Here is a 16,477-nt window from a genome sequence, read left to right on the forward strand (position 1 = left end):
TAAAAGTCAGGCAGATGTGAAAACTGCCTAAAATGTGAAAGTTCCCTCCAAACCACACACGTATCGAATAGCAAGGAATGGAAGTCTTACTGACTCTGTGGTTTGAGCACAACCTCTGATCAATCCTTGCCTGACCACCAAGCTGTGCAGATCCAGGATGACCCCTAAAAATCCAGAGATATCATGAGCACACAAGGTGAGGGAGACATCCATAGGTTTAGTCCAGGCAAGGCACTAAACAAACAAAGAAAAAAACAGCAACAACTATCACTAGGGGTAGAAATCAGAAACAAGATTTCCTACAGAATTTTATCTAATATGTCCAGCTTTCCTGGAGGCCTCAAATCCCAACTTCAAGTTATATTACAAAGCCGTAGTGATCAAAACAGTAGGGTACTGACACAAAAATAGGCACATAGGTCAATGGAACCGAATAGAAAACCCAGAAATGAACCTACAACTACATGGTCAGTTAATCTTCAACAAAGTGGAAAAGAACATCCAATGGGAAAAAGACAGTCTCTTCAACAAATGGTGTTGGGAAAAACTGGACAGCAACATGCAAAAGAATGAAACTGGATCACTTTCTTACATCATACACAAAAATAAGCTCAAAATGGATTAAATACCTAAATATGAGACCTGAAACCATTAAAATCATAGAGGAGAACACAGGCAGCAACATTTTTTACATCAATAGTAGCAACTTCTTACTAGCAACTTCTTACTTCATCAAAATAAAAACCTTCTGCACAGCAAAGAAAACAAAACATCAATAAAACTGAAAGGCAACCTATGGAACGGGAGAAGATATTTGCAAACGACATATCTGATAAAGGGTTAGTGTCCGAAATCTATAAAGAACTTCTAAAACTCAATACCCAAAAAATGAATAATCCAATTTAAAAATGGACAGGAGACCTGAATAAACATTTTTCCAAATAAGACATACAGATGGCCAATAGACACATGAAAAGATGCTCAACATCACTCATCAACAGGGAAATACAAACCAAAACTACAATGAGATATCACCTAACATCTGTCAGAATGGCCAAAATCAGGGTGCCTGAGTGCCTCATTGGTTAAACGTCCGACTTCAGCTCAGGTCAAGATATCACAGTTCATGGGTTTGAGCCTCGTGTCTGGCTCTGGACTGACAGATCAGAACCTGGGGCCTGCTTCAGATTCTGTGTCTCCTTCTCTCTCTGACTCTCCCTCACTTGTGCTCTCTCTTTCTCTCTCTCAAAAATAAATAGATAAACTTTAAAAAAATGCCTAAAATCAGCAACACAAGAAAAAAACAGGTGTTGGCAAGGATGTAAAGAAAGGGGAACCCTCCTGCACTGCTGGTAGAAATGCAAACTGGTGCAGCCACTCCGGAAAACAGTATGGAGGTTCCTCCAAAAGTTGCAAATAGAATCACCCTATGATCCAGCAATTGCACTACTAGGTATTTACCCAAAGAATACAAAAATAATACAAAGAGATACATGCACCCCAATGTTTATAGCAGCATATCTACAATAGCCAAAATATGGAAACAGCCCAAGTGTCCATCAACTCATGAATAGATAAAGAAGATGTGGTACTTATATACAGTGGAATATTACTGAGCCATAAAAAGAATGAAATCTTGCCATTTGCAATGACCTGAATGGAGCTAAAGAGTATTAGTATTATGCCAAGCAAAATAAGTCAGTCAGAGAGAAACAAATACTATATGATTTCAATCATAGGGAGAATTTAAGAAACAGAACAAACGAGGGGCACCTGGGTGACTGGTTAGGTGTCCAGCTTTGGCTCAGGTCATGATCTGGCAGTTTGTGAATTCAAGCCCCGTGTCAGGCTCTGTGCTGACAGCTTGGAGCCTGGAGCCTGCTTCAGATCCTCTGTCCCCTTCTCTCTCTGCCCATCTCCTACTCATGTTCACTAGCTCTCGCTCTCAAAAGTAAATAAACATTTTAAAATATTTGTTTAATAAGTTAAAAAAAAGAAATAAAACAAATGAGCAAAGAGAAAAAAGAGAGAGAGGCAAACCAAGAAACAGACTCTTAACTATAGAAAATAAAATGATGGCTACCACAGGGGAGGTGGGTGGGGGGATGGCTGAAATAGGTGATGAGTATTAAGGAGTGCACTTATGATGAGCACCAGGTGTTGTATAGAAGTGATGAATCACTAAATTGTATACCTGAAACTAATATTATATTGTATGTTAACTAACTGGAGTTTAAATTAAAACTTAAAAAAAATTAAATGTCCAGCTTTCAACAACAAAATTATGAAGTTTCAAAGAAGCAGGAAAGATGACTTATATTCAGGGGAAAAAAGAGTTAGTAGAAACTGTCTCTGAGTGGGCCTACATGTTGGATTTAGCAAAGATTTCAAAGCAGTTATTATAAATATGTTCAAAGAACCCAAGGAAATCATGTTTAAATAATTAAAAGAATATATGACAACAGTGACTTAACAAATATATAATTCAATAAAAAGACATTATCTGTTTTTAAAAAGAGAACCAAATGTAAATTTTTTAATGTTTATTTATTAACATTAAAGACATTAGAGACAGAGACATTAGAGACATTAGAGACAGAGACAGAATGAGCAAGGGAGGGACAGAGAGAAAGGGAGACACAGAATTCGAAGCAGGCTCCAGGCTCTGAGCTGTCAGCACAGAGCCCGACACGGGACTCGAACTCAGGACCTGAACCAAGAGATTATGACCTGAGCCAAAGTCAGACACTTAATGGACTAAGCCACCCCGGCACCCAATTTTCTTTCTTTCTTTTTTTAATGTTTATTTATTTTGAGAGAGAGAGAGAGAGAGAGAGAGAGAGCACACAAGCAGGGGAGGGTCAAAGAGAGAAGGAAAGAGAGAATCCCAAGCAGGCTCCTTGCTATCAGCTCAGAGCCCAACCTGGGGCTCGATCCCACAAACTGTGAAATCATGACCTGAGCTGAAACTAAGAGTTGGCGTTTAACTGACTGAGCCACCCAAGTACCCCTATGGTCAGTTGATTTTCAGTGAAGTATCCAAGATAGTTCAATGGAGAAAGGACAATCTTTTCAACAAATGATGCTGGTACAGTTTGATATCCATACGGGAAAAAAGTTAACGTAGACTTTTACATCACACCACCCCCCAAAAATTAACTCAAAAGGGCTCTTAGACCTAAATGTAAATGTAGTGTAGCCTTGGTGGTATAGTGGTGAGCATAGCTGCCTTCTAAATGTAAATGTAAAACTAAAAGTTCTAGAATAAAATATAGGATAAATTCTTCATGACCTTAGGCTAGGCAGAGTTCTTAAATATGATCTCAAAAGTGCAATCCACAAAAAATTGATAAACTGGACTTCATCAAAGTGACAACTTTTGGGCTTCAAAGAAAACTCTTAATAAGTTCAAAAGATAAGACATAGACTGAAAGAAAATACTTATAAGCTATATATCTGGTAAAGGAGTTGTATCCAAAATACACAGAGAACTCTTATAACTTAGTAATCAGAAGACTAACAATCTAATTTAAAAATGAGGAAATGCACATTTCACCAAAGAGAATATATGAACGGGTAACAAGTACTTGAAAAAACACTCAACATTATTAGTGACTAGGAGAATTCAAATTAAAACCACAAGAAGATACCATTACACACCCACTAGGGCCATAATCAAAGTATAGACAATACCAAGTGTTGAAGAAGATGTGGGAAACTCTTTATATATTGCTGGTGGGAATGTAAAATGGAAAAGCCACATTATAAAACAACTTGGTAGTTTTTTAAAAAGGTAAACAAATTTGCCATATGACCTAGAAACTCTACTAGGTATTTACCCAAGAGAAATGAAACTATATGTTCACACAAAGACTTGTACATAAATGTTCACAGAAGTTTGGTTTTTTTGTTTGTTTTTTTAAGGTCTTTTCATTTTTGAGAGACAGAGAGAGACAGAGCATGAGCAGGGGAGGGACAGAGAGAAAGGGAGACACCGAATCCAAAGCAGGCTCCAGGCTTTGAGCTGTCAGCACAGAGCCCGATGCGGAGCTTGAACTCACGAACTGTAGATCATGACCTGACCTGAAGTTGGACCCTTAACCAACTGAGCCACCTACATGCCCCCATAGCAGTTTGTTTATTCATAATAACCAAAAGCTGGAAACAACGCAGATGTCCATCAACTGATGAATGGATAAACAAAACTAGTATGTCCATATAATGGACAATTTTTCAGCTGTAAAATGGAATGAAGCACTGATACATGCTACAACATGGATGAACCTTGATAACATTATGCCAACTGAAAGAAGCTTGTTATAAAGTGTACATTTATATGCTATGACCAGAAAAGGGAAATCTTCAGACAGAAATCAGATCAGTAGCCGCCCAAGATTGGAGGTGAAATTGAGGATTGGCTGCAAATACTTGTGAGGGAACTTCATGGGGTTTTGGAAGTGTTCTAAACCTAAACTGTAACAGTGATTGCATAGCACTGTAAATTTTTATTAAATCTGATTTTATTAAATCTGATTTTTATTAAATCATTGGCTGTACACTTACAATGGGTGAATATGATATGTAAATTATATGTCAATAAAACTATAAAATTGTTAAGTGAATTTTAGAAATGCTTGTCTGTTATTGATTGACAGTTTCTACAGGATCTTTCTGGGACTTAGTGACCAGAGATGCATGCAAAAGTAGAAAGAGAAAGAATTTGTTTAGAAAACTTAATACATTGATGAGGGTCTATAGAGGGTTACCAGAGAAAAATTTCAAGAGAGAAGGCTTAGGAGTGACCAGAAGTTGTTCAGGAAACTCTCCAGGCTGAGAGGCAAGGCCTAGAAAAGGAGACATGCTGGGTAGAGTTCTGGGGACTGCAATGGTGGGGATTTAGGCCACTTTAAAGAAAACAGTTCCACACTCATACGCAAGAGGGCACCAGAGGAGCAAGCCCCAGTTGTGACTGCAGATACTCCCAACCCCTGAAGGCAGGGCACTTTCCTGAGTTCGTTTCAAAACCGGACCCAGGTTCTTCAGAGAGCAGGACTCTCAATTTCCTTTTATTTTCTTTCTTGGGAGGAAGAGGGAATTTGCCTGAAGGTGGCTTCCTTTTAAGTCTGAAAATGTGGCAGGAAGAGCCAAGAGAGGCCCTGTGACTCTCTCCAGGGGAGAGGCAGCAGTTACAGCCAAAAGAAACTGCCCTAAGAGGAGCTTTTTCAGAATGACACATGCTATTTTCTTCCTCTCTCTCCGTGACTCAGATTCACATTTCACACAGACCTTTGCCTGTGTTTTCTTTCCTCTGCCTTGACTGCTAGCCAGCAGACTGTGTCCACAGTATTTTCCCACTCCTGCTCCCCAGTCTGAATCAGCCTGCTAAAAACTTAGCTGGAAGAGATCTGTTGTTTACAGGTAAACTCCTCTACAAGTACCTTTGCAATGAAAATCTCTATTTAAGAGAGTCCTCCACAGCGCAGCTTATATCTAACCTATTTCAAATCGTAGTCAATGAAACAAAATTCTAATCCATACCGTGTATTTGGACAGTCCAGTGGAGCTTACTTGTGAAAAGATTTGACCTATGATACTTTCTTTTCCCCAAAGAACTTGAGAAGTAAGTAGAGGCAAAAACAGAGCCCCTTCTGTAGTTAGAGAGTATTTTCCCACAGACACTTATTTTAAAACTCCAGTTCCCAGGAAATCTTCATAAAGACTTTTCCCAATAGTCTACCCGATCCTGGACAAGAAAGAGAGATAGGCTCTAGATTCGATAAGCAGGGATCTTCTCAAAAGGAAACCATGGGAACTTTCTCAAATTCAAGTGGGCCTTGGTCCAGAGCATTGTCAAAAATGATCAAGGGATCAGAAATGAATCTAGTTAAAGGAAACAAAGTAGCATATCAAAGAAATGAGAGTATATTGAGGCCTGAGGCCATAGTAATCTACTAATGAAAGTCAAATCTTTAAAAAATACAATACCTAGATCATATGACAGAATTAATTACATCAATTCTTCTTCCATAGTGCTAAGAGCAAGATGTCCTCAAAGGACATTATTACTAGGGGAAGCCATTTTCTCCCTCTCCCAGGTCCATAAAATAGAAACTTTCACTTCTTCAAAATTGCGGAGACCATTTGCCTTTCTGCTTGTCCCCTCCCAGTTCTCCCCAAAGAGGGAGTGACTTACCTGACTGGGGCCCTGGGGAAGGAACTGAGCATGCTCAGTGCACCCACCCCTGCCTCATCAGAAGGTCTAGAGTAGAGTATTGGGAAGTGCGGTTGTACACCCTGACATGTGACTCCTCCACTTTGGCCTCACCACCATCAAAGCTAACTCTTTTCTCTCAATATGTCTGATTCACGTGTCTGTTTCTCAAAAGGTTCTGAACCCAGAGGGGGCGAGAACCTTGAAATCAAGACTTTGAGTCGCCCTGCCACTGAAAAATTTGAAAAACAGTGAATAACGCAAAGAAATGGCTCTGGCATTTCTAAATTCAGCATAGGCCCTGAAGAAAGGGGTGAACTCCCCAGTCAAAAAGGGAGGCCACCTCTCCCAGAAAAGAGTGTAGCTTGAGGGCCTTGCATATGGGGCAGTGAGGGATGAACACATAGCTTCCCAAGAGCCTGTTGTTGGGAGACCAGCATCACTGCCGGATTCACTCATGTCTAAAGTGTGAAGTGGTGGCAAGAACCCCACATTAGGACCTAGAAAACTTGGGGTGAAATCCCAGCTCTTACCAAATGTGCAGCCTTTATCAATTTTGAGCCTCATTTGTTGCCTTACTTGTAAATGAGCATAAATATCATCCCCGCCTATCCTGTAGGGTTGCTGTGAGAATCACATTACATCATGCATATGAATGTTACATGTACACTGGAAAGTAAAATAGAAATATAAGATAGTGTGAAAAAAAAATGGTGAGGAGAAGGTACTTGGAAGATATTTTGGGGTGGAAGAGCTGGATATTTTCTGTTTACTCCTCCAGATCCACTCTCCAATCTGATCCACATTCTGGAGGTTGAACTTTCTGAGCATCATTGGGCTCCCTCGCCTGCTGGCTGCTGGTTGAGTTTCATGGAGGGGGAGCTACAGAGAGAGGGCAGGAGGGCATGAGGCTGCCTGGATTAGACTCCCTGGTGTCTTCTCTGCTGGGTCTCTTCAGGTTGGAGGGCACAGCTCAAGCCAAACTGCCTTTTCAGAGGTTTTCCCCCAGACCAGCAGCACCAGGGAATGTGTGAAAAATACAAATACTCTAGTCCTACCCCAAACCTACCAAAGCGGAAACTCCCAGGGAAGGCCCAGCAATCTATGTTTTCACAAGCCCTGCAGGAGATTCCGATGCATACAGAACCATCTCTGTAACTACCGTACTCCCTTTCCTTTGCATGCAGCTGCTAACCTTGGGATACTATCCAAATCCCTTTTGCTTCTCCCCACCCGCCCCCATACCCTGTTTACTTTAGTAAGTAGTCCTTTCGTTATACTCCCGTCAAGTTACTCATTTGAGCATGGCATTGTTTCCGTTTGGTAAACTAAGAACTGATGCAACATCCTTGTGAGACTTATGACTAAAATCTGAGGTTTTTGTGTGGGCTTGGGCTGTAATGTTGGTTTCTACCAAGGGCTTTAGTCTGGAGAGGGCAAATGCTAAAATAAGTCGCTACTTGCAAAAGGAAGCTGCTGGTATTTCTTTCCTTTGGCTAAGGCCAAAGCTATAGTGAGCTAAATTCCTATTATTTTTCATTTCACACGAAGTTGAATGGGCCAAGATATATAATATTCGAGCAGCTATAGAAAATAAGCAAGTTCAAAGGGTCAGTCTAGAGTGTGTAATGCCTAAGACAAAAAGAGACTTTTTCTAGGTGTTTGTTTCCTCAGGTCTCTTGTCGCAGGGACTCTCCTTGTTTCCAGGGTGTAAATCTGAGGCAGTAATAGTCAACAGAGATCAGCGGGGAGCCTAGAGTAAATCTCAGAAGTCCCACTCCAGCAAGTCATTTCCTTCTGGAAGAAGCCCACAGTCAGGGGAAGAAAGAGGCTGTGGGAAAACTCAGCCCAAAGTGCTAACTAACCCAGGTTCTTCTCGTCTTTGTGGACTGAGTATACTGCTTTTGACTACAAATGATGAAACTGTTTTTCAAAATGGCATCTCTTTTTTATGCCTTATGATTTATTAATTTACCCACCAATAAGAACTGGACCCTGAAAAATGATGAGACAAGCTAATTTTGTCTTCATTTTTTTCTTTAATACACTTAAAAAAGTTTTTTTAAATGTTTTTATGTATTTTCGAGAGAGTGAGCAGGGAAGGGGCAGAGAAAGAGGAAGACACAGAATCTGAAGCAGGCTCCAGGCTCTAAGCTGTCAGCACAGAGCCCAATGCAGGGCTCAAACTCAAGAACCATGAGATCATGACCTGAGCCAAAGTCATATGCTTAATTTGATACCATGAGATCTATGGTATCTTCAAGCTGTAAACTGTCCCATTTATAGCCCACCACTTCAACAACCTTCCCAGGTTTTCCCCTCTTTGAACTTTCCCAGAGCACACTGAGAATTTAAAGGAACAGGGTCCTGTACCTCAGGGCCTATTGCTGATGTAAATACCTAATTAGCTCTGGTGGGTAATAGCTTACTACTAGTAACTCTCCTGCCCAAGGCAGCCCACTAGAGAAAACCACCTCAGGGACAGAAGGCCTTGCAACAATAGTTGTGTGACCTTGAGAAAATTACAAAGAAAGATACAAAGAGCCATAGATTCTTGGGGTTGAAAGAGACCAATACTTCAATACACATTCTAACACATTACCAAGGTATTATCTACCTATTTAATTTTCTACTGAAAATAGTTTCTACCACTTATAGAGTGCCTCTTATGGGCCAAGGCCTCTTTGAGGCATGTTGTATACATTGTCACAAGCCCTATAACTAACCCAGCAAGCTACTTAGCACTAGCCCCAGTTTACAGTTGTGGAACTGAGACTCAATAGAGTGACATAGATAGTTCCAAGAAAGTGACAAAGCCACTTTCCCAGTGGCTCGGAAGTCAGTGCTCATTCCATCTGACTATATGATCTCCTGAGAGATCCCATTCTAATCCTGCAATTGAAGCATCCTTTATAATGAGCTAAATTCTGTCTTCCTCTACCTCCCACCCATCATCCCCAAGTTCTACCCTTCTGGGTATAATAAGCGAAACTGGCTTCTTCTTCCATATGCCACTTTTTCAGATATTTGAAGATTCTAAACTACTCTGACCATCCTGAAACTAGTCAACCTTTCCTATGAAGGAAGTCCCTTTACTATCCTACTGATTCCTCTTCAGTTGGCCTATGTCCCATAATCAACAACAATAAGCTGAGTTTTAATATATATACAGAAAACTGCACAAATTATAGGTATAAAGTGCAATTGATCTTTACAAAGTAAGCGTTCCTTCCTGGATGGAGAAACAGAAGCATTACCAGATCCCTGGAAGCCTATGCTGTCCCGTCGCTGCCTCCCCCAGAGATGACCACTACCCTGAATTTTAACACATACATGATATAGAAAGCAGGCAGTTTGCATCCTTTTGTGTCTGGCTTCCTTTGCTCAACATAGTATGCGTTCCCTGTCATATCGTGTGGAGCTATAGTTGCTTCATTCTCATTGCTTTCTGTGTTCTTTTCTGTGTGTGATGCAACTTTTTTATTATTTTATTTTTTACACTGTTATATTAGTTTTGGGTGTACAACGTTAGTGATTTGACAGCCCCATACATTACTCAAATGCTCACCACGATAAGTACAGTTACTATCTGTCACAATACAAAATTAGTACAATATTATTGACTATCCCTATGCTGTACTTTTCATCCTTATGATTTATTTATTTTATAAATGGAAGTTTGTACCTCTTAACCTCCTTCACCTATTTTGTCCATCCCTCCACCCCACTCTGGCAGCCACCAGTTTGGTCTCTGTATTTATGAGTCTGCTTCTATTATTTATTTGTTTGCTTGTTTTAATTCCACATATAAGTGAAATTGTATGGTATTTGTCTTTCTCTGTCTGACTTATTTCATTTAGCATGATACCCTGTAGGTCCATCCATATTGTTGCAAATGGCAAGATTTCATTCTTTTTTGTGGCTGAGTAATATTTCATTGTATATGTATACCACAACTCCTTTATCCATTCAGGTATCAGTGGACACTTAGGTTGCTTCCATATCTTGACTATTATAAGTAATGCTGCAATAAACATAGGGGCGCACATATCTTTTCAAATTAGTGTTTTCATTTTCTTTGGGTAAATACTCAGCAGTGGAATTACCAACTCATTTGGCATTTCTATTTTCAATTTTTTGAAGAACCTCCCTACTGTTTCCCATAGTGGCTGCACCAATTTACATTCCCACCAATAGAGCACAAGCGTTCTCTTTTCTCCACAAGCTCGCCAACACTTCTATCTTTTTGATACCAGCTATTCTGACTATGGGAGGAGATGCTTTCTGTGTAATTGTTTTAATGTGGTAAAAAATATATATAACATAAAATTTACCATCTTAACCAGTTTTAAGTGTACAGTTCAGCAGTATTAAGGACATTCACAATGTTGTGCAACCATCACCACCATCCATCTCCAGAACTTTCTCATCTTTCTGAATTGGAACTCAGTCCCCATTAAACAATGACTCCCCCTCTCCCCCTCCCTCAGCCCCTGGCAACCACCATTCTACTTACTGTCTCTGTGAATCTGACTAGGTATCTCATATACGTGGAATCATACAGTATTTGACCCTATGTGACTGGCTTATTTCATTTAGCATAATGTCCTCAAGTTTAATCCATATTGTAGCATGTGTCAGAATTTCCTTCCTTTTTAAAACTAAATAATATTCCTTTGTATTGATATACCACATTTTGTTTATTCTGTGTGCTTTTTAAAGCATGTTGTCTTATAGGGTACACGCTCTGGTGGGTCTAACACAAGCAGGTCCTTTGTATAGCTGTACCACTTCACTCCCACACTCATTTTTACTTGCTTCTGAATCTGGCTCTCCTCTGGACAGAGTGCTCCTTGTGCCTTATCCATCTTTGCTTCCCCAGCACCTAGCTCTTAGTAAAAATTAAGTGAACAGGGTGCCTCAGTGATTCAGTGGATTAAGCGTCTGACTCCTGGTTTCAGCTCAAGTCATGATCTCACGGTTTGTGAGACTGAGCCCAACATCAGGCTCGGCACTGACGTACGGAGCCTGCTTGGGATTCTCTCTCTTCCTCTCTTTCCTTCCTCTGCTCACTTGTGCTCTCTCTCTCTCTCTCAAAATAAACAAACATTAAAAAAAAAGGAAAAAAGAAATTCAGTGAACAATATCTGTTAATAAACAAATGAATGGAAGTAGAACAGCCCCATGAAGTCCCTCCTCTTTACATCTCTAAACCTCAGTTTCTTCCTTCTTAGAATGAAGGTTTTAAAACTATGGACTTCCCAAGTTTTGCCTACCTTAACATCTCTGATTTTATAACAGACTGGCACTTAACAAAACTCTTCTGTGACCTATTCCCAAGATTTGGCTAACACAAACAATAACTGTAACTTTTAAAACTGCATTTTTGTGTTTTAGTTTATGTAATTTCAGTGTATCCTCTCGGTAATCCTGTTAGGTAATGTGAGAATTTAAGGCTCTGTGAAAGATGATGATTCTGGACAAGGAGACAGACTTGCAAAGTGGGTTGTTAAGGCGGTTTCTATTAGAGAGAAGTTTGCCAACCTAATTTCTTTCATTCCACATGTGAACTGACAAGCTTCCTGGAGTGTGTGCATTGTGGTGGAGCGAGGTGGGGGGAGGGCACTGTAGGGTAGCTACAATTCCCAGCCCAGTCACTAGGTGGCCCCTTAACTGCACCCAGAGGGAACAGATGAAGAAAAACACTCCAGCCCCAGCGCCAGGATGGTCCCAAAGCATCAGTAAACCGAATTAGGCTTTTTTCTTGGAGCCTTTCCAGATATAAAAGGGTTAGGAGGCCCTGAATATTCTGATATATACTATGACTTGCATTAGACTTACAATGCTACTCACTCTGTTCCTGGACAAATTAAAATCTGACCATAATACCTTAACCTCCATCTTGTGACTTCTAGATCTCATTCTCTCCTCTCCTCCTTCTCCCTCATCAATTAGAATTTTTGAGAAAGACACAAAGTCGAATTTTGATGGGCCTATGGTTGAAACACACTGATTTAAAATGTCTCCAGCAAAACTAAGTTTGCAGATGGATCAATAGCTCCATTGATTTTTTTTTTTTTTTAAGATTTTATTTTTAAATGATCTCAACACCCACCATGGGGCTCAAACTCACAACCCCAAGATCAAGAGTTACATGCTCCACCAACTGAGCCCGCCAGGCACCCCTCCAGCTGGAATTTTTTAAAGGAGACTGAGCTTACTGTCTAACTAAAGAGAACACTCTCGCACATATTTCAAGAATATTTGGAAACTTTTGATCAGATCAAAATCGATACAAATAAATAGTCTCTCCTTGATAATTGCTGCTAATAACATGGTGTGCGTGTCTCCAGGTATTTTTTTCCAAAGTACATACTAGCATGTTTCTTCTTTATAAAAAGGAAAGCTAACACTTTCAAATAACCTTTTAAAGTTTATTATAAGGACCATTGATTAAATCATGACACCCGTTAACCTTACTCCACATTCTCTTCTCTTCCATTGAACATCCATAGGTTTTGGTAAAGTTGTGTTCAATTATTTCCTATTTTATGTTTTAAAAATAGTATTAATTTATTCTTGCCTCCTTCTGAATCCTTAAGTGTTTTGGGCATATCTGCTACAAAGGTATTTTTGCCAATTCCTATCAATTTTTTGTTATCCTTTCAAATTTGCAAAGTTGATTACTGAACCTAGGTTGATTTACAACTTTTGAAACATAGTGCTCTATTATATTATTGTATGCGTTAACATTAGTAATGCCCCAGTGGGTTAAAAACAGACAAAAAAAAACTAGAGACTAAATAAATAAATAGCTGTTTTGGAGATCACAGAGAACAACTTCAACCTACACATTAGCATTGTATAAGGATAAAATGAAATAGCCAAAGTGAAAACCCTTTGAAAAATAGAAATGTATGCCATGCACATGTAATATTTGGCTTGCCTTCAAGTGGAAACCAACACCTGCTGAAATAATGGCTTTTTAGGATTTACCAAATGCCTGGGGTCAAATATCTGAGGAAAGAGCTTGGAGACACATAGCTAGCATCATTTCTTAAACTAGTTGAATATTCTACATTGTTTACTCACAAATATTCTGGCTACTATTGTGACTTACTTAGCACATTTTAGTAACAGCAATGGGAGAATTTTTTTTTTTTTTTTTACAGTAGCCTTGAGATTCTAACAAATATCATGGGACATAAATCAGCTCGAAGTCTTCAAAGTGGCTGGTCTGGCAAAACAGAGCCAGTGTAATGTGGCTTTTCTATTAGCTTGGCTATAAAGTTGGCTATTAACTTAGCACTTAATTGGATCCTCCTACAGAGGAATCATAAGATCATTCAGTCCTGCAGGCTAGAGAACGTGTTGTACCTGTTGAATAGTGTTTAAGGCACTTTAAACGTCTGGTTATAATTGAGTAATGACTAAACACCACTTTATTATATCGGACTTTTAGAGGTGATAGGCATGGTGTCTACCTATGCCTATTGTGTAGAATTGTGTCTAAATTGCATCTGAATCCTAGCTCCACCATTTACAAACTGCGTAACTTTGGTCATGTATTTTAGCCTTCATGAGCTTGTGTAATGTAGGTAACAGTACCTGACTTTCTTTCTTTCATGGAATTGTAAGAATTAAGTCAGACTACGCATGGATAAGAGCTCTGGGGACTTAAGAACTCTACGTGCATTAGTTACAATGACCGAATGCAACCATCATATTGTACCAATGAGGAAACTGAGGCTCAGAGAAGCTAAATGATTTGGCTAAGGATCTATGGTGGCAGAACACAGATTTCCAAGGCCTCTTTTCTTTGCAGTGTATCAATCAGTACTGTTTTGTGGCATTTTATATAAAGTAAAGTCTCCATCCATGACTCATTTACATACCATTTATTAGCCAGCTATAAAAGGTCATTAAAATTTAACTTCAAGTTTGTTAGAAGTTAGATTTAATTACTGTGCATGTGTAGATGCATTGCCTGACTTCCAGCTAAAACTATAGCTAGGCTAGACCCTGAAGGGAAAAGATTTTTGTTTTTATTTTGCATGTCAGTGCTTGGCTAAAACTTCTGTTTTTCTAAGAGAGTCACATGAGATCATCTAAACTCTAAATCTAATTATGAGGAAGAATCTACAAAACAAACTCAAATGTTGTATGAAAGCCAAAACTTCCATTGTACTTTCATAGTCTTCATAAAATAGCTGTGCTGTTCTCACCTGCACCCTAATATATATTTTAAACCCATAATTTTAACATAAAGAGGACCAGTTGTAGCCTCAAATATATCTTACTCTAATATTATTTTTGTCCCAATAGGTTCATTTGTCAATAACGTGAATGCAAAAATAACATTACATCTAAAGGCACATTTTTGTTTTAAATAAGGCTATTCCAAGTTTTCCCTTATACTTAAAATTGATGATGAAATTAAACTAAATAATGTCTAAAATTTATGACTCTAAGCTTCTAAGATCTAGAATTCAGAATTATAGGAACAAACTAGATCCGTATTTATTTTTCCAGCTATAGTTGCATGGAGCTAGTTTCTTTTCCACAGAAAAAATAAATACAAGCATGTCCAACCTTGGAGCCTTATTAAGGAATGTCTCTCAAAGTTTTTGTGAGTTTACAGAAGCTTAATTTTACAGTGTTCTATGATGGAGGATGTGTAGAATTTGTATCTCAAGATCTGGGCCCAGGTCCTGGCTGATTTTGAGTAAGATATTAAGCCTCTCTAAATCTCAGTTTTCTAAACTTTTAAATGTGGCTGTTTCAACGTATGCCCAGAACTTATAAGATTTTTAAAAGATTGGGGCAGGGGTGTGCCTGGGTGTCTCAGTCAGTTAAGCAACCAACTTCAGCTTGGGTCATGATCTCACAGTTTGTGAGTTCAAGCCCTGCATTGGGTTCTATGCTGTCAGTGCAGCCCTGGCTTGTGATCCTGTCTCCCTCTCTCTCTGCCCCTCCCCCACCTTACACATACTCTCCCTCTCTCTCAAAAATAAATATTAAAAAATATTTTTTTAAACAAAAAATAAAACAACAACAACAAAAAAGATGGGGGGCAGGGTTGGCAGACAACTGAAGAATCTAGAAAAGCTGTTATTTCAAAGCTAGAGAGCTTTTCAGTCTAGAAAGTGGTAAAACTTGACTATTCATTGTCACTTTTGTCCTGGTAGGATGACCTAACTGCGCCCTTTACAAAAAGTAAAAATCATGGATGGTGGAGAGCACTTTGAGGAAATCTAAACACAAATGTTCTCAGAGGAGAACTTAGCTATGTATTCTTAATGAGAACACAACTGTTAGCTTCTAAGCCTGTGATTATCTCTGCCAGCTTTGTCACTTTTGAGGTGGAGGCAATGTCTCCTTTCTTTCCATACAAATCTCAATGGCTTGGGGCAGCCCTGTTGCTCCTGGTGCCTGGGGAAATGTGCATTCTTGCCAGAGAGGGTGCTTTTCACAAACCTGAAGTCGAGGCAAGGGTGTTCACATCTAGAAAGCGAGGACAGTGAAACTTACTTTGGAATGTGGCTGTGGGAATTAACAAGCTAATGGGTGTAAGCCTTTTGGCACATAAGATACTTGTTAAATGGTAGCTATTATGAGTATGCCCAATATTGAGTTCCTAAGTCCTACTATGGCCTCTTCTTCTGGCAGACATCAGGGGAGGTGGCAGAAAGCAAAGCAGCACTGGGTGGGCAGCCCTGTGCAGGTGCTGGCCTGTATGGTCAAACCCTATCCCTGGGACACGTACCTGCAAACCTTGGGCAGGGCTCTGGGTGGCAGCTGGACAGGATTCACAGCAGTGAGGGCAAAAGCAGACTGTATACCTCTCAAGCTCCCAGAGCTGGCCCAGGGAGACATGTGACGTGCTTGTAGTTCACCAGAAATGTAGGCAGGGGACAAATGTTTAGTCCCCAGTTTAGATAAGCTTGCATCCACTAAACTGAAGCTTCAAATGGAAGAGATGCAGCAACACAAGACAAAGGGACACTGCTGTCAGGGAGCATACCCAGGACAGCGCTATCTTGATGCTCTCTGATTGTTTTCAAGTCCAGAAAATATTCTGTCCTTTAAGTAAATGACAGCTAGGGCAGGGGCATGAAGACACTGCTGAGTGCCATCTTCCAACAGTTTAATGAATCTGAGTTGTGGGGCAGTTGGGGTGATGAGAGCACATGGAAGTTTCTTCTGATTACTCATATAAAGCAATAGTGAGCAAGGTGACCCGCAGAGTAAAAAGGGGGAACAGGT

Source organism: Panthera tigris, chromosome B3 (assembly GCF_018350195.1).
Source record: "Panthera tigris isolate Pti1 chromosome B3, P.tigris_Pti1_mat1.1, whole genome shotgun sequence".
NCBI lineage: Eukaryota > Metazoa > Chordata > Mammalia > Carnivora > Felidae > Panthera > Panthera tigris.